At 44.4% G+C, this 24,480-nt stretch overlaps 1 long non-coding RNA gene across 1 annotated transcript in view; it reads left to right on the plus strand.

Annotated features, from left to right (window-relative positions):
* The window catches only part of LOC146868177 (uncharacterized), a 108,626-nt gene that overhangs the window by 6,381 nt on the left and 77,765 nt on the right, over window positions 1-24,480 (plus strand). The window contains exon 2 of the long non-coding RNA XR_014962480.1: window positions 21,278-21,387. This is a non-coding gene — a long non-coding RNA (uncharacterized LOC146868177). The remainder of the gene's footprint in view (window positions 1-21,277; window positions 21,388-24,480) is intronic.

The raw sequence follows: 24,480 nt of genomic DNA on the forward strand, positions 1-24,480 counted from the left end.
CCCAAGCATGTCTTCTAGCCATAGCATGTGCACAAGAGCCGGTTTCTGACACCAGGACCCTGCCAAAGGAGTATGAAGAATACCTACCTCTCTTCGATAAACAGAAGGCTACGCGGCTTCCTCCTCACAGGGTATATGATTGCCGCATTGAATTGATACCGGGAGCGGACATCCCATGCAGCAGAGTGTATGCGCTAACAGAACCCGAGACCCTTTACCTAAAGAACTACCTTGAGGAGAACCTGGCATCTGGCTTTATCGTACCTTCCTCTTCGCCGGCTTCTTCCCCACTTTTCTTCATACCGAAGAAAGACTGTAACGAGCTTCGACCCTGCATCGACTATCGAGCACTTAATAGCATAACCGTGAAGAACAGATACCCTCTACCACTGATTCCGGTTCTTCTGGACCAACTCAAAGGAGCCCGTTATTTTACGAATTTGTATCTCAGAGGCGCGTATCACCTGGTCAGAGTAAAAAGCGGGGACGAATGGAAGACAGCCTTCCGGACTAAGTTTGGGCTTTTTGAATATAGGGTGATGCCCTTTGGGCTCCGCAACACCCCGGCGGCCTTCCAATACTTTATGGACGAAGTGCTGAGAGGCTTACTAGACACTACCTGCGTGGTTTACATAGACGACATCCTCATTTATTCCTCTTGTCTCCAAGACCATGTAAACCACGTGAAAGAAGTCCTCAACAGACTACGCCAAAACGAGTTGTACGCGAAGCTAGAGAAATGCTATTTCCACGTCCAGGAGGTAGTCTTTTTGGGGTACGTTATCAACGCCCAGGGCTTCCAAATGGAAACAGGCAAGGTCGAGGCCATCACCCAGTGGAAAACCCCTCAACAAGTTAAATCCGTACAAAGCTTTTTAGGGTTTGCCAATTATTACAGTCACTTTATTAAGGATTTCTCTAAGATAATACACCCTATTTCCTGTCTCTTGAGAAAAAACATGCCGTTCATTTGGAGCGAGGAGGCTGAACGTTCTTTCCAGCTGCTAAAAGCACCATTCACACAAGCCCCCATTCTAAGACATCCTGACACACAACTCCCTTTCATAGTCGAGATGGATGCCTCCCAACACGCCCCAGGAGGGGTGTTGTCCCAAAGACATCCTAAAACGGGACAAATACATCCTGTGGCGTATTTCTCGAAGAAACTCAACCCCAGCGAAGTGAACTACTCTATCTCCGACAAGGAGTTGCTGGCTATAAAAAGAGCGTGCGATGAATGGAGGCATTACCTTTTGGGGGCCCATCATACCATCGAGATCTATACGGACCACCGCAACCTGTTGTTCTTGAAAACGGCCAAAGCTCTCACCCCTCGCCAGTTGCGTTGGACTCTTTTCTTCTCGGACTACGACTTTGTGATAAAGTACCGCCCGGGGCCTCAAAACGGCAAGGCGGATGCCCTTTCCCGCCGTATGAACACGGAAGACAACATACCATTGGAAGGCCCCGAAACTCCGTTTATGCTGGCAGAAGGAGTGTTCCAGAACCAGTCCATTGCTCTACTGACCTCAAAGGACCTTGTGGAAGGAGTCAGGTCCTCCTTGACTGGAGTGGATGCGCAGACCTGGCTTAGAGAGGACCCCAACCATAGGACCATAAACCTTGGTTTACTGTATCAATACCATGCCTTATATGTGCCTATCCCCGACCTACAGCTCCAAGTACTGAAGTGGGCACACGATTCTATGTTGGGAGGACATCTGGGAATCCACAAGACAATAGCCTGTGTTGAACGTGCCTTCTGGTGGCCATCTCTGAGGGAGGACACCAGGGAATACGTACAGAGCTGTTCTGTGTGCGCGCAAGGGAAGGCCAGGCATGAGAAGCCGACAGGGCTGCTTCACCCGATACCTATCCCTCCTAGACCCTGGCATACAGTGTCCATGGATTTTATTGTAGAAATGCCCCCATGCCAAGGGTACACCACAATTCTAGTTCTAGTGGACCATTTAACTAAGATGGGGCACTTCATACCGTTAGCAGGACTACCCACATCCTCTGAACTAGCCCTTCTTGTCCTACAGCATGTAGTTAGAGCTCATGGAATTCCCAACGTCCTCATTACAGACCGTGGAACGCAATTCACCTCCCGTTTCTGGAAGGCCTTGTGTAAGACTATGGGAATAGAAGCTCGCTTTTCTTCCAGCTACCACCCACAAACGGACGGAAAAACAGAACGCCTCAACCAAACACTGAAGCAGTACCTCCGGTGTTTTTCTCTACAAAACACCACGAATTGGGTGACGTTAGTATGGATGGCAGAGTTCGCCTACAACAATGCGGAACATGCCACGTTGGGCTGCTCCCCTTTCTTTTGTCTCAACGGCCACCACCCAAACATGCTTCCCTTCGAGTGGCCAATTACCACCAACCTCCCGAGCATACAGGAGCATCATGCACACCTTAGAGCGGTCCTACTGGATGCCAAACAACATCTTGTTACAGCACAGGCGGCACAGAAACGCTTTGCCGACAAGAAAAGAACGAGAAAACCTGAGTATCAGGTGGGGGACAAGGTCTGGCTAGCCACAAAACACGTACACTTAAAGGGGATAGGCAAGTTAAAACCCAAATATATCGGTCCTTACAGCATCGAGGAGGTCATTAACCCTGTTGCCATGAGATTGACTTTACCCCCGGCGTGGCACATACACCCTGTATTCCATGTGTCCTTGCTCCAACCCTGCCCCACGACCGTGAGACTGCCAGAAAGACCTCCACCTATAGATATTGAGGGCCAAGAAGAGTATGAGGTCCACAAACTCTTGGATTCCCGAAAAGTGAGGGGGCGGGTACAGTATCTCGTAGAATGGAAAGGGTATGGGGTGGAAGACAGGACATGGGAACCCATACAGAATCTCCACTGCCCGGACTTGCTAGAACAGTTTCATGAGAACAATCCGGGTAAGCCGGGTCGCCCGCCGAGTCGGCGGTCCTTGAGAGGGGATTCTGTAGCGATTCTCCATTACCTCACGCATGCCCCGGTCTGCTCTCACCCCTATAAATCCTTTTGTGCACATGGGCACAGACGAGTGTGGTGCAGAAGCCTGCTGCACTCCAACTCCCATAAGGACGTGGGGCCCAGCCCATGCCGATGAAGGAACAGGAAGTACACCGCCTCCATATAAGCACCGCCTCCGCAGAGGGTGAGTGCTTGACAATCCAAATAAGATCCGGGCCGATAGTGGACGCTCTATTTCCGCTCTATCGGCCGCCTCACATCGACCCACAGTTCCGCGGACGCTTTCCTTCCCGCTGAGGACCGGAGCAACTTTAAGTTGAGCTCGACGCTTCTGCCGTGCGCGGACGCTTTCCTTCCCGCTGGAGAGGTGGGAGGCGTCGCCACAGCACTCCGAGGGCGGACGCTTTCCTTCCCGCCTCGGGGTGTGGAACCCTACCCCCTGTGCTCCGTGGACTTGAATCCTAGCATACCTGCGATACCGGAACGGACCCGTGCACGGGACGCAGGTAATGAGTGCGAAGTGCGTGATTGACAACGCACAGCAGAACGCGAGACAATACTTCAGGGTGTGATCACGCAGCAGTGTGTTTCATCGCTAGGTCGCTTCCGTTTATACTTTCCTCCATATACCCTTCTTAGGTGATTAGGATAACCATGCCCTGTTGGTAATGACTGTCTAAATCGTGCAGGGATTATCGAACTACACCCAGGCTCTGGTGTTTAACAGCCAGGTGCATTAACTGCCGATTCAGCAATTACTGCTTGGGGTCCATGGCATTTACGGTTTCCTGGCAATTGGCGCTAATATAATATTCGTGCGGATTGGGAATCCCATACCTCCAGGACAACGACCTTCAGACCACTCACAATCCTTGTGAGTGGTCTATACGTGTATATATATACATGCCTGTGTCTAGATGTATGCCATGTATGGTCGTTACACATGTCCCTGTCTTTGTCATTCTGCAGTCCGCCCGTAGAAGGAAGGTGACAGATGCCTAGACCATTCCCAACTAAACCACAGCATTTCCTGATCTTCTATTCCCTTCCCTGTTCCCCGGGGTGCTGCCTTCCACAGGAGTGCATCCTACGCTGTGGAGGGTAATATCCTGGCGAATAGGGAGGCCTCTCTACTGGTTGTCGTCCCCGCTGGCTGTTGCGAAAAGGTTAGTAGCCTGCCCTTCTCTCTTGCGCTGCTGACAGCCTGACAATATACAAGAGACTGTGTGGTTCAGCACTAAATAATTTACAATGATGGCGTGAGGAACGATTGAGCAAATTCATTTGAACCACATGGAGTTGTGGCATCAGTTGCGCTGAGCTGACAGTCACACTGCAAAGACATGAAATATTTCAAAAGCCCAATCTTTTAGTCATGTAGTCTGGTTTTAATTACATTTAGATCCATTGTTTTTTCCCAAGTTTTTTTTTTTTCATTCGCATTAAACCCTGCACGATTCCTAATTTTTTCAAATGCAAAAGAAATGCCCAGCCGTGGCTATGTTTTAGAGCACCTAGGAATCTATTTCTCATCGTGAGTGGCCACATTCACAATATCACCCAATGCATTTCGGGCTCTACAGCCCTTTGTCAGGGGTAACTGAAAAATTCAAACGAACATCAGTTGTCTGGACAAACTCACATAAAACTTAAACTGAATGTGACTTGACCCCTTAGGTGAATTCCTGCCAATCAATAAATTCTCACCCATGTTATTACACAATACCCTCATTTCCTAAAATCCGTGTTAAAAATGATCCCCACCTACACCCATAAACAGTTCTGTAACTAAAACATCAAAGGTACAAACAACATAAAAAATAAAGTGTTCCCCATGTTTACTTAAACACAACCGTATGTGTATGAATCAAATTCCAACGCCCTGGTAAACCCCCAGTGCTGTGCAAAGCTAAGCTGTACCTGTGACTTCTTAGTGCTGAGACCGGCAGTGCTGTGCAAAGCTAATCTGTACCTGTGCTCCGTATAATCAACGCAAACATGCTCAATGCAGACTAATCCCAAATGAACTGCTTCTAGTGTGGTATTTCTAATTAGCCGCCCCGTGAAAATTCAAACCTTACTCGTGACTGTGAACACCAATCAACACCACAAACCTCAAAGATATACTTATCCCCCTCCTTCTCAATGTGCTTTGAAAGTACCTACATGAATACATTTCCATAGTGATGTAAACAAAATAATTTGCACGTTATTAAACAATGAAAAATAATATGAAACGTGTTTTATCAAATAATATAATGAATAAAAACCAATGTTTAATGATCTACAATCCTTTGTAGAATTTCCATCAGTTCTTTAAATAGCACAATGGAATCCCTCTCATCTCTTTGACGTAATGCAATATTTTCGTCTATTCTTAATCCTCTTAGTCAATGGGTGTAATCAGTCAATAGGCCATAAAAGTTCAGACTAGAGTTCGAAATGCATTGGGTTATTGTGAATGTGGCCAACCAGGATGAACAGTAGATTCATATGTGCTCTAGAACATAGCCATGGATGGGCCTTTCTTTTTCATTTGAAAAAATAAGGAATCATCCAGCCTTTGATGTGAATAAAAACCCAAAAAAATTTTTGGGAAAAAACAATGGATCTATATGTGATTAAAACGGACTGCTTGCACAAAACATTGGGTCTTTGGAATATTTCATGTCTTTGCCGTGGGACAGGCAGCTGGAGCTATACGACGCTCCACATTTCATGTAATTAAGCATCTGTGCTTTGGGGCAAGGCACAAAACATGTCTGCACACTATATAATTGTGCCAGGAGCATTTTTGAAAACAGTGAAATTTGAGTACATGGAGTGCATTTCATCACTTGTATTGAGTCACTGCTCTCGAAATTCTCGGTCAGGAACGTGAACAATTCCTGTTTGTTGTCTGCATCACAAAATACGTTTTGCACTGTCCTGGAATCTTATTTTGACTTGCAACCTTTCTTCGCTTTCCTTTTTCTCTTATCTCTCTGACAGAGTATTTAATGCTGCCTTTGACATACCTGTCCCAGACAATGTACACCTTTTTTGAGCTATCAAGCTGCTGCACTATGTAAGGCATGAAAACATCAATGAACTAGTCTTCAAAAGTCCTGACACCTGCAGTTGGTGAGAGAAGGTGCACCACAGCAGCACCATAGAACATCTTCACATCAAAGGACGTTGGCACATCTATCTCAGCTGTTTCTTCCAAAGACACCAGCTGAGGAGCAAGATACCAAACTTTGACCTCTGTTGATGGCTCTTCTTCATCCAGGCCTTCCAAGTTGGTCAACAATGCAGTTGCATCATAAATGTCATCGCATTCCAGTAGGTTTGGTACTTCTTTCTCTGATGTCTTTACCAAACACATCATTAGGTCAGACTTATTCCCAAAGCAAAGCTTTCTTTTATCAGACAGGGATCGTGGATTTCATGGCTGAAGAAAATATTCATATCACACTCCCGGTGTTGTGCGATGATGTGCAGTCTCAAGAAAAGGTTGTCATCTGTGTTCAGATTTGCAATCTCGTATGCCGCTGATTTTCGGAGCAGGAGACTTGAACAGTTGGAGGCAGTTCTTAATTGGGTGTAGGAATTGACTGTTCTCTGTCAATGAGGATTGACTTGCAGTAGTCCTTACACTGTTGTTCGTCAACCTCTTTGTTGAGGAACGTGTGCCTCTTTGGAGTAAGTGTGACGACAAGAGCACCCGCCCCCGCAGTCCCGGGTTTAGAACAATTTTCGTAAACCCTTATATGTTCTTCCTCTTGGAATTTCCAAAAAGAGCGAAACGGGTATACTGTCCCGAACGTTTAAGGTAATAAGTACTCGACAAGGGGTACACCAAAGGGACCAACACCCTGATGAATGCCAGAGTGACCCGGCTGGGCACACCAATAGCTGGCAGAAACATGTTGGTTTTAGCAGGGGGATTATAGGGTCGTTACCTGCCCTGGATACCCCATTTTCTTTATTTTAACCCTGCCAGAGGTTGACAAGAATAAAAGTGCGAGAGTCAACCCCTAGACAGTTTTAAATTTCTTTCTGCTTTTCTTTTGGTCCCTTGACTCTGAGAGACTATCTGTTGTCTTTCTCTTCGAGAAGCACAATTTTGTGTTTATTCTAACTATTCTGTCTTTATACTCTACCCTCACCACCATCTTTCATCATTCACTCTAAAAAATTGCGCTCCACCAAAGGTGTTGGTCTGCACCTTGGTGTATGATGCGGCCCAATGATGAAGCATGACACTCTCGGGTGTGTGAGGGCAGTATTATAAAATCTATTGATTTTCCCACTTTCTAGCATCCTAGACTGCAAGATTTGCTTTTTCCTGTTACTCTTTGTCTCTGTTAAGTGTGATTAAGTCTGTTTGAGGGAGTCAGAGACAGTGCTATTGATGATTACAGGCCCCAGCTAGGCCCGCAGGACACAAGGGTTCGCTCTCCTGTAAAGGAATCTATAAGGAAGTTGGCACGGAAACTGCAAAGTACAAAGACAGAGTTTATTAACCCTTAAGGGTGGTCCTACAATCCATACAATACCCTTCAGTATTGCATAGAGTAGCACAAAGAACTTGCATACACGGTCCCCTTTTATACACAACAGAGGGGCTCATAAGTGGGAGGATACGACATGAGACGAAGAATGTTACCTTTTATGGACATTTTCAATACAAGATCAATATGTGGGCGGAGCTGACATACTCCTTAAGCCCGCGAAAACATGGTCAAGCAAGGACTAACTGATAACAGATGTGGTCAAGCCTGGGCATGCGCCAGACGGACAAAGGAACTATTTATAGACTGTTACTAGGCAGATTACAAGAGCAACTAACACAAAGATAAGACTCTCCTCGTGTTGCACACGTGGAGACCTGACAATACAAAATGGAGTCCAGACTTCAGTCAACATAACAAAAGAGACATGTGTAAGGCAGGAGAATTCATGTCTTTAGTAAATGCTTAATCACATCGAAGTTGCAATTTACAACAGACGACCCTTTCAGCATTTACTGAAGACATCCGGCTTGTTAGAATAATCATCATATATATCAATTATCATCATCTCTTCTACTTCCTTAGCTAAACGTTTCTGATAAGTGACATTGGCAATAGCTTTCTTATCGGGGATACAGAATGATACACATAAGGAACAGAGCAAGGGACCACATTGAACACAGATGCAACAAGAAAACAGAACTGCTATAATTATACAGAGACCAGTTAAAACCTTCCAACCCCAAGCAGTGATCAATGCCCAGAACCATCCAGAAAAGGACCAAGTGCCGTTTTCTGTATGGATTTCAGCTGCAATTTTATGCAACCTGTTAATTGCATTATAGACTGAAGGTGTGTGGTCAGGAATAAACACACAGCAACTGCTTCCGATAATTTTACAAGCTCCACCTCGATCAGCTAACATAACATCTAACACCATACGATTCTGCAATGCAACAATTCTGGTAATCTGTAATTCTTCTGTAAGATTCCCAAGAGCAGCAGCGGTTTGGTTTGTCACAGCCTCTACCACTCGTGTTAATCTTCGAACTTTCCTACTATTTAGGGCAGCTCCAACGAAGAAAAACAATCCTAAATTGAAATCAATATACTGCTGCAAACTGGTGTCAGTCTGGTCCACGTCGTCAATTGATAGAGTACGTTTATACCTATTTACAGTCACATTATTTAACAACTTTAAATCCTTATGATAGGATGCAGGTGCCAGAAATACAGGAGGCAACAAAAATGATACATAACATACTCCGGACCAACCGGCTGGCAAACGGTAATAACCTTTATTTCCACATACAAAGTACGTATTATGGGATGCTAAGAAGGTACTGTTATTCAACCCATCGATGTTTAATATGGTAATACAATCGCTAACACCAACAGGAATATAACCCACACTTTGGACACACAGGTCCGCTTGAGCTTGTGCCACTTGAATCACAAATTTGTCTTTTCCCACAGTGTCTCTGGTGTTCGTGAAAACATATGGAATCGATTCATTGTCTGGTCGATACTCTTCCCATTCCCAAATTGTCCCATTCGCTTGCGGATATCCATCTTTATCCTGATGACATTCTTTATTGAGTCTGAAGAGTAATCGTCCCACTGTGGGTTTCCGAGTGGCAAAAAGCAAAGTGTACCATGCTCTACAAGAGCCATTATGAGAGAAAGGAAGAGGTATGAATGGCGTTCCTCCTTTCTTCTGATGTGCTGGCATCATACCACATATCCAACAGTTCGTAGCATTGGTGGCAACATGGGTATGATGTAACATCTGGATGAAAGTGTTATTCAAATAGGACTGACGATGCTTCAATTCTTGATACGGAAGGGTATAGAAATAGTGCTCCGCAGGCACTGGAGTGGTCAACACAAGCAACTCTCGAGCAGGAGTCACATCCTCCACAAACCATGTGGTTATCCCAACAATAGCTACTGTGAGCATAAAACCTGTTGCACAAAGAATCTTCTTTTTCTCCATGCCAGAATAGAGAATCAATATCTTCCTGAAACTAAAAGGTTTGTCAGAACTCTTCCCCTTGGGCAGCGGTCGATTTCTTCACCAACGGGCCAAGACGGGTGTCGCTACACTAATGCAGGGCTGATCCCCCCCCCTTGCCTCATTGGCTCTCCGTTTCACTAACCCAAGGGCCGTTCTGACAACATGTCCCGATACTGAAGGATTCACTTTCTTGGCCTCAGATGATATCGCCTTCCTCCAGGAGTCGCGTGGTCCGGAAAGAGCTCCTCAGCGTTGTTCGATTCCACAGCACGGCCTTTCTCTGTGGTCAGAATCTCTCGTTGATCGGTCAATACAGCGGGCTCCACCAATCCGGGCGGTACTTTGCGGCAGTGCAGGGAATGGATCCAATTCCTTCTGTTGGAAACTCGCACAGCCGTCCTCGTTGCCAGTAAGACTTGCTCAGGGCCAACCCATCTCGGCTCCAGGCTGTTCGTCCTGTCAAAGATTTTCAGCATGACATAGTCTCCAGGCCGGAGACTATGTCCTTCGCCGGTGGACCGATCAGGGAGCGCCTCCCGGACCTGTTGATGAATGGAAACCAAGTTATCCGTTAACTGTGCCAGATAATCATTCATCATTACACAAGGTACATCATACACAGCCTTAGGTTTTGGTGGACCCCAAATATTCATTGGACGTCCAAAGACAATCTCATACGGTGTAAGACCGATTCGAGAGTGCGGTACCGACCTAATTGACAACAATGCCAGCGGTAAAGCATCTGGCCAAGTCAAAGACGTTGAAGCTTGAATTTTAGCGATCTTGAGCTTCAGTGTACCATTATATTTCTCAACTAGCCCTGCAGATTGAGGGTGGAATACTGCGTGGAACTTCTGGGTGATGCCTAGACCCTTCAAAACATACTTTATAACATCCGCTATAAAGTGGGGTCCGTTATCACTCCACAGAAGTCTACAAACGCCATATCGAGGGAAGAACTCCTTCAACAGCATCTTAGCGGTAGTCATTGCAGTATTGTCCTTCGTAGGGTATGCCTCAACCCATTTGCTAAAGGCACACACCACTACTAGAACATACTTCAAATTGTTACAACGCTCAAGCTGGATGTAATCCATCTGCAAAACCTCAAAGGGTGCAGTAGGTGTTAAAAACCCTCCTGCTGGGGTCCGAGTACCCTTTCCTGGGTTGTACCTCAGGCAAATCATACAGGTCTGCACCACCCTCTTTGCCGTGCTAGCAATCTCTGGATGCTCCCAAACTTGGGTAAGCAATTTTACAATTGCGGAAGCTCCAACATGTGCTAGCCCATGTGCCATCTGAACCATAGGTTGTACAAAAGCCGTGGGTAATTTCCATCTATCCATCTGCTTATTTCTCCAGCAGCCCTCCTCATCCAATTCTCCCTCACTGGACCAATTCTCCCGTTCTTTGTCAGAAGCGGTCCTCTGTATTTCTCGCACATCTTCCTTCGCATCATGCCATCTTTCTACTTGCGACTTCACTACATACATGGCAGTAGCATCAGGCTGCATCGCAGTCTCCCGCGCCACCCGGTCTGCTAACGCATTCCCTTCTCCAACTTTATCGACTACTTTCCTATGGGCGCTACATTTAACGATGGCAATTTTCTTCGGATACGTCAATGCAGTTAAAAGATTATGAACTAACTCCCCATGCATTATTTGTACGCCATGCGACGTTAAGAACCCTCTTTCCTTCCAGAGCAGGCCGAAATCGTGCGCTACTCCGAAGGCATAGCGGCTATCTGTATAAACATTCACACACAATCCTGTACTGAGCTCACATGCTCGTGTTAATGCTATCAGTTCCGCTGCTTGAGCTGATTTCTGTGGTATGCGCGCTGTCTCCACTATTGTTTGCAATGTGGTAATCGCATACGCTGCTGAAGTCGTACCATCTGGTAGCTTCAGGCATGACCCATCCACCCACAGTTCTCCATCTACATCTGAAAAGGGCGTATCCTGGAGATCAATACGACCCTTTGTTTGTTCCTCGGTCACAAGGATACAATCATGTGCTTCTCGTGCCTCAGACCGAGTCTCGGGGTATGGCAACAATGTGGCAGGATTTAACGTCACGCACCTCTTCAACGTAATATGAGGAGCCAAAAGCGTCAGCTCATATCCCGTTAAACGGGCACTGGTCAAATGCTGCGTCTTTGTCTGATTAAGCAGGGCATCAACAGCATGGGGGACTAATACCAACAGCTTATGAGATAACACAATTCCCTCGCTCTGGCGTATTGACACAGCTGTTGCCGCAACCGAGCGAAAACAACCAGGCAATGCTCGGGCAACAGGATCAAGTACAGCCGAAAAATATGCACAAGGGCGCTGCTTGTCGCCGTGCATCTGCACTAAAACCGATAATGCACATCCATCTTTCTCATGCACATACAGCGAAAAAGGCTTGGTATAATCAGGAGTCCCTAACACTGGTGCTGAACAGAGGGCCTGTCGCAGTTTCTGAAAGGCAGTGTCACACTCATTCGTCCAAGGAAGCGGGATAGGTGTATCTTTTGTTAAAAGGGCTAACAATGGCTTGGCTATGTGCGAAAACCCTAATATCCACTGCCTACAAAAAGAAACAAGACCCAAAAATGCGCGCACGTCCTTCTGCGTGGACGGCGTCGGTGTGTCCAGAATCACTTGGACACAATCTGGTGTGAGTGCACGTCCCTCCTTAGACAAAAGGTGACCCAGATAAGTCACCTTTGGTCTACAGAATTGCAACTTTTTCCGAGAGACTTTGTGATTGTGGGATGCCAAAAAGGAAAGCAAAGACAACGTACTCGTTTCACACAACTCCGGAGTGTCGGCCACCAGCAAGATGTCATCGACATATTGAATGAGGGCGACACCCTCGGGCAGAACAAAGGAGTCCAATTGTCTTTTCAAAGCTTGACTGTAGATGCTAGGGCTTTCCGTATAGCACTGAGGGATTCTACAAAATCGGTAAGACCTATTATTTAGAGTGAAACCAAAAAGGTATCGACTATCGGGATGAATGGGAATTGAAAAGAAGGCATTTTTCAAATCAATAACTGAAAACGTGGTCGCCATAGGCGGGACCAAAGTAAGCAACGTCGTGATATCTGAAACCACTGGGTACTGAGGTATCACGATCTTGTTTACTTCTCTCAAATCAATGATAAACCGATAGACTTTGGCATCCGTATCCTTTTTCAGAATGGGTAGAATCGGGCTATTACAAACATTATAGGGAACTTCTTCCACTACTCCCACTTTAATCAAATCCTGCACAATCTGTATAAGAGCCTCTTCCCCCTCCTGCGAAATACGATACTGTGGAAGGCGTGGTAACACTGCCCCCTCCTGGACACTAATGTGAACAGGCGGAATCACCATCTGTCCCACATCAGTATCCGAGGTGGCCCATAGGGCGCAAGGGAGGGTAGCTAGCACAGCATCTTCTGTAACCACACACATCCGTTCAGACAGGGGGTAATTGTCATTCAATATCACCCGCACTCCAGCAGGGGAACAGCGGATCGTAGCTCTGAAGTGCTTCAGCATATCAAGGCCCATAATATTGTCCGGCGTGTTCGGGGCAAGCAAAAACGGACAGGGTGCAGAAAAATAATCAACCTGAAATGTGAGGGGCTGCGAAAGAGGGCTTCGGGAGAGTGTACCATCAAACCCTACCGATGTAACCATTAAGCCAGATGGGGGAGCCCTCGGAACCAATTGTTTAGACAGCGCACTACGAGTCGCTCCTGTATCCACTAGGAACTGATCAGTAGAGCCCAAAACCTCAGCTGATACGTAAGGACCCTTCTGATCAACTGGCACCTCAACTGATTCTAACCCCCATCCAACGCATTCCTATGCATGCTGAGAATCATGGTACCCAGAACGGTCAATCCCCGACACTTGATACTGATTTTGTCGATCGAAAACATTAGACCTATCTCGTTGCTGCCCGGCAGGGTCAAAACGAGCGTGATCATTAGAATTCCCTCTAAAATTCGAGAAACCCCCTCTACCTCTCGGGCCACCCTGATTGTGTCCCTGACTGTGTCCCTGACGCGAAGCATGCAACGCTGGGCAATCTCTGGCCCAGTGTCCCGATTGCTTACAATACGCACATTGATTCCTATTCAGATCAGATCGGCCCGAGGGAGGACCATAAAATCCTCCCCTACCTCTATTTACACCCCGTCGTGGCGGACCATATACTTGTGCTAACATCACCTTTGTTTTTAAGTCCTTCGATTTCTTCTCCTCCTGCCCCTTCGCTTCCTGCTCCTGGCGCTCATAGTACTGAGCTATAGTCAGGAGGGCTGTCGGGGTCGCAGTGGACCAAGAACTTTCACTCGCTTTTAGGCGAGCTGCAATCGCCGGTAATAAATTCGCCACATATTTATCAGCAAAAAGGTGCCGCCCCGTATCATCCGTAAGGGACTGACCACTAAAATCATGAAACGTCTCCTCAAAGCGCGTAAAGAAATCTGCAACTGATTCATCGGCTTTCTGCTTGCACGAGGCTAGCATATTCCAGTCAATCTTTTTAGGGGGAATGATTGTCTTCAACTTAGTCAGAATAGCAGCGGGGAGATCTAAGATAATCTGAGGTGGTTTCTGCGCGGGCTTTCTCTCCCTATCCTCATCCTCAAGTTCAGACCATCGAGCCTTAAAAGTGGCAGCATCATCCACCTTCCGCACAGATCGCCACATATCTGGTGGTAGGATAAGCCCAAAGAACAAATCTATATCCGCTAAGGTCATAATACAAGAATTCAAGGCCCCCTCGACTTCTTCGTAAAAGGCCGCTGGATTCTTGCGGGGATCAGGCAACGCATTCTTTAATGCCATGACGTCAGCCCTGTGCCAGGGAGTATAAACCCAATTATACACAAAATATCCCTTAGCATCGGCGGAGGTAGTATCCGAGCTAGTCCCCGCTCCTTTAGGAGGAACATACAGAGGCGCCGCCTCGCGCATTGGTTTAGCATGCACTAGATCACTCTTATCTGATTGAGAGGTGGATGAATGGCCGCCTCCGGTATGCGAATCCGACCGCTTTTCCCCCTCAAGTTGTTGGCGCGCTTTCTCTTTAAGATCTGCCGCCGCATCCCGCAACGCAAACAGTCGTCGAACCGCCTCAGGCGCCTTAGAGGGAGAGAAAACACCATTACGCAATGTTTTAGCATCTAATACCACATCGTCAGGTTCAAAGACACTGGAATATTTCCGAAAGGCAGCAATCACTTCATCAGAAAACTGTCCCAAGAAATACAACCTTTCTCTATCCTGCCACGACTCCCAAGAATCCAACAACTCAGCAAGGGATAACTTGCCCTTACATGCACGATAGGAGAACTGTCGAAGCTCACCCATTCGCTCAGCCGATAACATGGATCGCGTGTCTACCTTACTCGAACCCGATCCAGAATCTTGTGGCCTCGGGGCAGACGCGCCAACATAAGGAGGCGGAGAACGATCTAATAAATAAAAATCATCGTCATGATTATTAAGGACAGGATAGAGTGGCTGACGAACAGCATATTGACACATTCAAACATGTCTTGACGAGCACGCCGTTTACACATACACTGTTCCACATACTCAATCTTACGTATATCAAACGATCCATACAACGGCCACCGTAACTCAGGATCCTTTTTGGTATATTTCCTCCATACTGTGCTGTACATTATGGAGGAAAGACCATGCTTCACATACATATCCCTATTAGGAGTCCCCTCTGGGGGAGCTGGAGCGGATTCCTCGAGGTTTAACCGGTTTCCAAAGCAGCAGCACCACTTACGGAGTGCGCTAAAAGCAGGCATGCTCAAAAATAATGCAGAATATGCAGTATTATCAAAAAAAATGGCACTTAAACGTTGTGCTGTTCAAAGTTACACAGTTCCGGAGAAATATCTCCACATTACCTGCCTATATGTGTTGCAACGCATATATTCTCACAATAATCAATACAAGATATGACCGGTCATCACAAATCAAACTCAAATAGCCAACCCAGGCTTCAAAAACTCGGAGCAAGTACCGTACAACGGTTCTTACCAATCAAGAGTCCAGATTCCAACTGCCAAGCTCCGAAATTCGCCCAAACGGCAGGACCGACAGAAGAGGTCTCAGTCGAGGACCGGCGCCACCCAGATGGTCAGGTCGGAAGGGAAGGAAGAAAAACCTTGGGATGCCAGGACTAAAAATGCCTCTGGCAGTGATCACATCCCCGGCCAAATTCCTCACCTTCGTCGCGACCAATCCTTCGAGCATCCGAGTCGCCGATGAGCCCCACGTGACGGGCGCCAATTGATGATTACAGGCCCCAGCTAGGCCCGCAGGACACAAGGGTTCGCTCTCCTGTAAAGGAATCTATAAGGAAGTTGGCACGGAAACTGCAAAGTACAAAGACAGAGTTTATTAACCCTTAAGGGTGGTCCTACAATCCATACAATACCCTTCAGTATTGCATAGAGTAGCACAAAGAACTTGCATACACGGTCCCCTTTTATACACAACAGAGGGGCTCATAAGTGGGAGGATACGACATGAGACGAAGAATGTTACCTTTTATGGACATTTTCAATACAAGATCAATATGTGGGCGGAGCTGACATACTCCTTAAGCCCGCAAAAACATGGTCAAGCAAGGACTAACTGATAACAGATGTGGTCAAGCCTGGGCATGCGCCAGACGGACAAAGGAACTATTTATAGACTGTTACTAGGCAGATTACAAGAGCAACTAACACAAAGATAAGACTCTCCTCGTGTTGCACACGTGGAGACCTGACAATACAAAATGGAGTCCAGACTTCAGTCAACATAACAAAAGAGACATGTGTAAGGCAGGAGAATTCATGTCTTTAGTAAATGCTTAATCACATCGAAGTTGCAATTTACAACACTATCCCTCGTCTCTTCTACTTTGTGGGTTGATGAAACAGCAGTTGCTAACTGATGCTAATTTCCAAACAGTGCAGTTGAGTTATCAGTTTTCTTGACTTTGTCAGGGTGTGCACATTTAGCTCTTTGTACAATAGAGGTGACGGTTCAAATGACAAAGAATGGCGAGATTATGTCACAGATTTTGTTGTCTTGCAGTTGAACGCAATTGTTTTGGAAGATAGTAAGAGTCTCCTGGGATTCATGCACGTCTTGACTGTTGTTTTCCAGACCCATTCAAGAACATTGAAAGAAGCATTTTCAATGTGATTGGTACTAAGTTATTTTGACAGTTTGGTGGGAAGGTGGCATCAAAGTGAAATCCATCAGATGGCAAGATGTCTTCTCAAATGATATTGGCAGCTTTTGCCAATATGACTGCATCTCTTTCATGATCTGTAAAAGCATGTTTTAGCATTCGCTACATGCCTTAGTCAAAAATAAGCACAACAGGTGATGGAGAAGGTACAGGCTTTCCATCATTCTACACTTGGCTCTGTGGAAAGTAGCCAAGAACTTTTTCCTTGAGGCAAACTTTGTTCACCTCCCACTGAACTCCAAGTGCCACAAGGCGATCTGTATATTTGTGACGCAACTCAGACGGCTTGAAGCAAGAAACATCTTCTTCTACCGAGTTTTCTATGAAGTTGCTAAGTTCAATCAAGGGCTGTGCCTTTTTCTATCTTTTTTTCTTCCATCTGGCCTCCAACAGCTGTTTTTCTTTTTCTCATGAGAGATCAATGTTGGTTCCAGAATGAAGTGAGGCAATTCAGGTGGTACACACCATCTATTGCTATAACATCTTCAGCAGCGGTTCTCGCTACAACAAAAGTATCTTGTAGGTCAGTGGCCATGTGTCTGATATTCTTATCATCATCAAGTATCATCAACTCACGATGGTCACCCTTACTTGCTGTGCAGAAGATGTAGATCCTCAATGTCTGTGACAGGTTATTCATTTGATGCTTTCCTTCTGCAACCTTGTTGAATGATTCTACTTCTCCTAAGTCTCTCTTTTTTTTTTTTTAGCTCTTACCAACTTGTACTTGTTGAATTTTCCATGACAGGATTTATGCCAACTAGCTTGATGCTTGATTGAATCTTCACCAATTGTGGCTTCTTCGAAGGAGATAGTCATAGGAAGGCTGTTTAATTTGCGAAATTCACTGACTGTGTTTGGAAAGTTCTTTAATGGCTGGGATTTATCTCCAGGTCCTGCTACATTCAAGGACACTTCAGCTCTTCAGTAGTCCTTTGCTGGCAAATAACTCAAGCTCGCCAGTCCATGTCTTCATCTATAGAAGGTCAAACCTGAAAACCTAGAAAATCTAGAAAACAACTGAAATTAAACATGAAGCAGAAGCTACAGAGCAACAGTGACATATATATATATATATATATATATATATATATATATATATATATATATTCTCCAAAAGCAGTTCTGACAAAAGGGGTTGCCTCAGCCTTTCGGGTCGGGGCCTGCTTCAGGTGTGTCAGACACCTATAATATTCCATAGAACACACACACCATACAGCAACGTGAACAGGCCACACCGACGTCCTTCCAACTTTCTTTAACTCAAGATGACACAGCATTACGCGTTTCGACTGGTAACAGTCTTAATCATATGCTTCTAATCAGAGGTGGGTTCCTTAGCTTTTTAAACCGTAACTAAAACAGTGAAGAAGCACTATGTCCATGTATTTCATTTAAAGAGGCAGTCCATTTCCAGGCATTGCACGTTTATTTCGGCAAGGATTTCCCTGTGCACTTCGTGCTGCTGTTGTATATCGTTTCTGAAGGCAAGTGACTGATATCTAAAAACGTGGTGGTAGCAGGATGTCCTTGTTTTTTCTGTGAACATTGAATGCAGCCACAATACGGAACTATTCCCAATGAAGGCATGTAAAGCATTGGGTACCCGGGGAAAACGAGTTGTAAAATCCAGCCAAAGACAGCAGTGAAGGAATCAAGTTTGAATGACAATTAACAGGCATTGTGGGTAATGGAGTTGTAGAGAACGACGGTGAACATAGAGAATGCAGTGATGGAAACATAAACGGAGTAAAAAACACTTCCATTGTGAAAGGATTAATTTTGATTAAAAGAGTACTTACCATTACTGCATGAAATGTTATGTTATGTTATTTTAATTTATTCAGCGCACTGCTACTCGGAAGTGTCCCGGCGCTATAGACTGCTGGGGAACCCGTCCTGGCTATCCCTGTGAGATGGTCCCTTTCTGGGTATCTCCAAGGTGAAACCAGGCATCCGTGGGGGGCCGTTGTGGAGATGAGGAAGCTTAATGCCCAGAGTTGCCGAGTGTGTTCCTGGTTAGAGTAGGTACCGAGGCGAGAATTATCGAGTCCGTTTTGACCCCGGTCCACGACCCTGCCGCGTCGGGAATTGAACCCTGGTCCCTGGCCGATTCTCTGCTTACGGGTCTGCCGCCTCTAACCAGTGAGCCACACCTCTCCACTAGAAATAAACGTGCAATTCCTGGAAATGGACTGCCTCTTTAAATGAAATACATGGACATAGTCCTTCTTCACTGTTTTAGTTACGGTTTAAAAAGCTAACGAACCCACCTCTGATTGGAAGCATATGATCAAGACTGTTACCAGTCGAAACGCGTAATGCTGTGTCATCTTGAATTAAAGAAAGTTGGAAGCACGTCGGTGTGGCCTGTTCACGTTGCTGTATGGTGTGTGTGTTCTATGGAATATATAGATATATATATATATATATCCCCAAAGAAGTGTCCGCTGAATGCCGCACGCCTGCCCAAGTTGCCGGTGCCTGACGTGGTAGCAGTAACCACAATATATGAAGAAAGTTCAAACCCACAGGAATGAAGCGGCACACTGTCCTGGTGATATAGGTGTTTTATAATTGCTCATCAACAACAACGTGTTTCAGCCGTAAGACGGCCTTTGTCAAGTTGCCAAAGTGTTACCAAGCAGACATTTTTAACCATTATACGTCATAATGGACATGAAAGAGTTACTATGCATATACGTGCATGGATACATAACGATGCAAAAAGGTACATTTCCAATTTCATTATAAATAATTGGCATTCTTTAAAATGCGGTGGGGACATATTAAAAAAATGAGAAAATTAAGGAATTAAATATAATTAATTCTATTCGAAACTTGCCGGGATACGATCTGAGCTGCCCGTCCTACAGCATACATATTCATGGAAATAGAAAGTTACGCGGGCAAGCAAAATTTATCGTTAATGTTCACAGTGCTGTAATACACAATACAAGTACGCAAATTTTAAGAATCGTACACATGATTGATAATATGCAAAATTAACTAAAAACCATTGAAAAAACATGAAAATAATGATGTAAATGAGGTTATGATCGTTTCTGCTTGATAAATATGTCTCTAACACAAATACGATCTACATAATGTATCCTGCAAGGAATAATCTGTAAAACTTCGAAAACATGTTTTATAACACACAGAATCTATGGCAAATGCGTACAAAATTAATATGTAAAATGCAGGAATACGTCTCTCTCCACATTCGATTGCCTATTTCCCATTATGCTAATGGTACCACTGAAATCGCTGACATCATTCTATTTTATGGCACGATATGCATTAGAGTTGAATAATTTCAAAATTACAAATTAATTATCAGTGCGTAACATCCTCATATGTACAGCTTACATATACATAGGAATAATCAGTGTCATTAATGGTACACTTTGTAAGGCTAAAGTGCTAAGTCACATGAAAGTGAAAATAATATGTGTTACAAATAAAGGAAAAGACATGTGAAAGGAGGTACTGGTTTTAAGTAGCTCTATTGTGATATCTTCACTATTATACAGTTAATAGGAGGACTCATAAAGAACTCCAGGAAATGTTAACATGGATGCTGAAGTCCCAAATGGGACATAGTGAGGAGTTCTAGAATTATATAATATAGCAAATAGCATGATCACCTCTTAATATGGGACGAATGTCCAAATGGTAAAAGCTTCAGTAACAGATCCTAACTGCAGAAAACCATATTCCAATAAATGGCATAACAATCAAGGACCAATGTCCATTTATATGACCCAGCCTCGATTCCAGTCTTACCTATGTGAATGTGTACCCCATATAAAAATAATTGTTGTGTGGGTAAACCAAAATTATCCACCCAAAGAAAAATAAATAAATACAAATTAATACAAATAAATAAATACGTCTGAAACACGTTGTTGTTGGTGAAAAGTGCAAAGTTTGCACTTTTCTTTTTTACACGAGCGTCGATGAGTTTTGCTGGCCACCCTGCCATTTATTGATGATGTCATTCGAATCATCATCTTTTTAAGATTATTAACAAGTTACCTGTTCGTGCGCCTAACTACTATTGGAACAAGATTTTATTCTCGAGAGATCGATATCTCCAAGCCGAAACAGACGTTGAGAAATATTAAAAGAAGTTGTTTGTAGAAATAAGTATACTATTGGATTCCTAGATATGACAGATCATTAATACCTAGAACCCTGAAGAAGTCTCCACGGGGACGAAACGCGTTGGCTAAATTGTGTAATGGATTTTATGAAAATTGGATTCAAATGATTTCGTCTACCTTTCAATAAAAACGACAAGTATTTTTTTAAAAGAACAACTTGTAATAGACATGTTTCTTTGAAGTCGTCAAGTACAACTTGTGTTTAAACTAATTGAGAAATAATGTATGTGATTTGATGGGTGCTGACTCCATTTCTTTCTACACATTGCTAATACTTTAATGGAGCAATACCTGAATTTCTAATGAGGCTCTTAAAAATGTTGGTTGATGCTTGTGGTTCTCATTCTCTCCCCAGCAGTAAGTGACATTCAAGCTTCCTGCCCCACCTCCCTATGGCTGGGCCTCCTTCCTCACTCTCCAGCATGCCAGAGCAAGAAAACAGCTAGAGATGTTTTAAGGAATAAGGTATGTGGACAGTTCAAAGGCCCCTACCTTCCAATAGCCCTTCTGATTAAATTATCTCTCACTCTCTTTTTTCTCACCTCTGACTTTAAAAAATATCTCTCTCCCTCTCTCTAGCTATCTCTGACTGTGTCTCTCTTAAGGGCAAAAACAGTGCATGGTGAGGGTGCAAGTAAGTTACTTTACGGCAGAGATCTTAAAACTTTTTAATTCCAAGACACCCTTGTTAACCTTTTTTAGGCGTAAGGACCCCTTTCTGACAAAAAATTCTAGAACCTGGTACTCCTCATCATCAACAACTATCAACCATACACGCCCCAATTACCACAGCAAATAATTGTTACGGTGGGATAATACTATTAAACAGTGTTTAGCAAACAAAAGGCTAGTGAGCTTGGGGGTGTAGTCAAAGGTGTAGCTAAAAACAAAGGGCCTCATTTATGAGGAATTAGCTTAAGGCAGCCACCGCAAGTCTTCTTGCTGCTCTGCCCTATGCCAATGTGAATGTGCAGGAATGCACCATATTTATGAAATATGGTGCCTTCCTGTCCATGTCCGTTGCATTGGTGCACAAATTGCTGCCTAACACCAACATAGGCCGGATTGTGTTTGTACAGGAAGAGGGACCTTCCGTCACAAAAACAATCCTGAAATGTGTTTTTTCTCTTTTTATGTGAGCTGTAGAATGCAGCGCACATGGAAAGAGGAAACAAGCACTTGCAATGCAATAGGTCTCGCATTTACGAGAATTTGAGCTATTGGCAGTGTAAATGATAATGCCAATAGCTTAAACTCTCAAGAAAGGAGCACGGTCACCATTAAGGGGAAAGCGCTGTATGGGGTTCTTTCTCAAAAAAGACATCTGTTTATCAAGTTGACAAACAAATGCTTTAAAGAAAAAAAAACGTGCCCCATGACACATAGCTGCTCCACTTTGGAGCTCCTTGTAAGGAAAGAAAAAGTTACCTTAAACACATCTACCCATCTGTAGAGCATTAGCCCCAACAACGGAAGAGTAGAATTAAAATTCATCTGACAGTGGGAAAGGTGATTATTTTAGCCCCCCCAACTTAAGGTGAGGACCCAGATGATAACCTAAAAAGGAAAAGCATGCTATCCAAAATGATTTTGTGGTTCTACCATCATACTAGGACCACTACAGGCTGAGTTATGGGCAAAAAATTATTTTGAATGAAGGGCATCGCAAAGCATTATGGGACGAGTTTCCGTAGTGCAGTGAAGATATTATAGTATGGGCTCCCCTGCTGAGTCGTGGAAGAGTTGCAGTGAAGATTTACTTTTTTTCTTTCCTTTCTGCAGCTCCCTTTTTTCAATGGGTGCACATAAAAAAGCATTTGTTTGTCAAGTTGACAAAGAAATGCTTTTTTTGCAAAGCGCCCCATGACCGCTTTCACAATAATGTAGGCCATCCCCGTTCTTTACTCGAGCCAGCGCTGTCTAAAGAAAGGGAAGGGCCGCCATTTAAAAATTAAAAAAAAAAAAGTGTTGCGAGAGAGCTTATCCTTCTTGCAACAGCAGGGCAGAAAAACATTTAGCAAAATAGTGCAGGGAGGATGTAATTAAAGCCTATTGAGTAACGACACATGTAACAGGGGGTGGGAGGTTACAAATTGGGACAAGGCGGTACCAAGGAGGGACTACTAAGCCTCTTGACCATCGAAAAGCCACAGTTTCTAAAGGACAATCACACAAGCCAATAAAAATATGAGCGAGAGTGGGCGGAGCTTCAAGTCTGTACCACAATACAGCATGCCTTGCAGAGCAGCGCCCTGGCTCGACCTAAAAGCGAGTAGAAATGGTAAAATTTCTCCTCATTACGCCTCCACTGGGGAGGCGTATGTTTTTGGAGCTGCCCCAGGTTTACATGATTTTGTAAATATATGATCAAAATCTATGGGTGTTGTGTAGGAACCCCACGCAAAGCCCATGGAACAGCTCCTTGACACAGATTAAGGCAACACAGTGACATACACTGCTATGTCTTACCCCATATCTATGAGCTCATGCAAAGCCATGCAGGGGGACTTTGCACCTCCTCATAGGTATGGTTGAGATGCTTGCACCACCGGAGCGTAAAAAAAAGTGATGCACTTGCGATGCAAGCCTCTTAAAATAAGCCCCAAAATTTTCTGTATGTTTTTTAGGTCTTTCACCATCAGGTAGCTACATGAAATAATGTGCAGCGTAAATGAAAAATACATTTAAAAAGTTGTTGCCCAGTGGAAAATGCACTGTAGTATATTATGAAACCTCTATTAGTTAATGCACTGCAGAGGTCTGTGTGTAACCAACGGGCCACAGAATTAAATCTTGATTGGTGCAGTTGAGAATACTGATGTGTATTTTTAGTGCTACAAGGTCACAGCCTTTGACAGAAAGCACTGTGAATATGTAAGTCATTATTTTATACTTGCATTACAAACACTGTAAGATAGAATGCTGCAAAACGTGCAAGTAGTTTTATGATAGAATGGTGTTTCCAAAATGTAGATTTTAATAATAACAGAGTGTATGTAATGTAATTTATTTGACATATCTGTCCCTTCAACACCTCTTTAGGGGTACTAAGGACTGTGTAAATGCAGTTAAAATTAAAAACAAGCACTTTCCTGCCCAGTTGTTAACTCTTTGCACTTCCACTCAAAAGACCAAATCTTTGTCATCACAAAGCTTGGAGTGATTTGATCAATTAAAGCAAGAACCGCTCCCAAGCATCCTTTACACTTGCAGATTAACTGATAAGGCACATTTGCATTTCATTCAGGCAAGCAGCTGATAAGGATCTAAATTAGCCATCCCAGGACGGCTGTCTTTTTCCAAAAGGAAAGCAGATGTTTTGGATTGCAGAGACAAGTGAAGCTAGTTAATCCGCGGCCCCCTTTCCAGGACTGCATGGTCCCCTTGGGGGTCGCGCCCCACAGATTGAAGACCTCTGCTTTAGAGTGAATTTCAGTGGTTTTGTTAGTTCCAAATGGTATGTTTTCCGTGACATTGCACCCAACTGTAATATCCCTTTAACAACCTCTGTTTTTTCTCAGTGAATTTGTGAGGTTTTGTGAATGTAAAGTTAGATAT

This window comes from Triturus cristatus, chromosome 1_2, assembly GCF_964204655.1.
Source record: "Triturus cristatus chromosome 1_2, aTriCri1.1, whole genome shotgun sequence".
Lineage (NCBI taxonomy): Eukaryota > Metazoa > Chordata > Amphibia > Caudata > Salamandridae > Triturus > Triturus cristatus.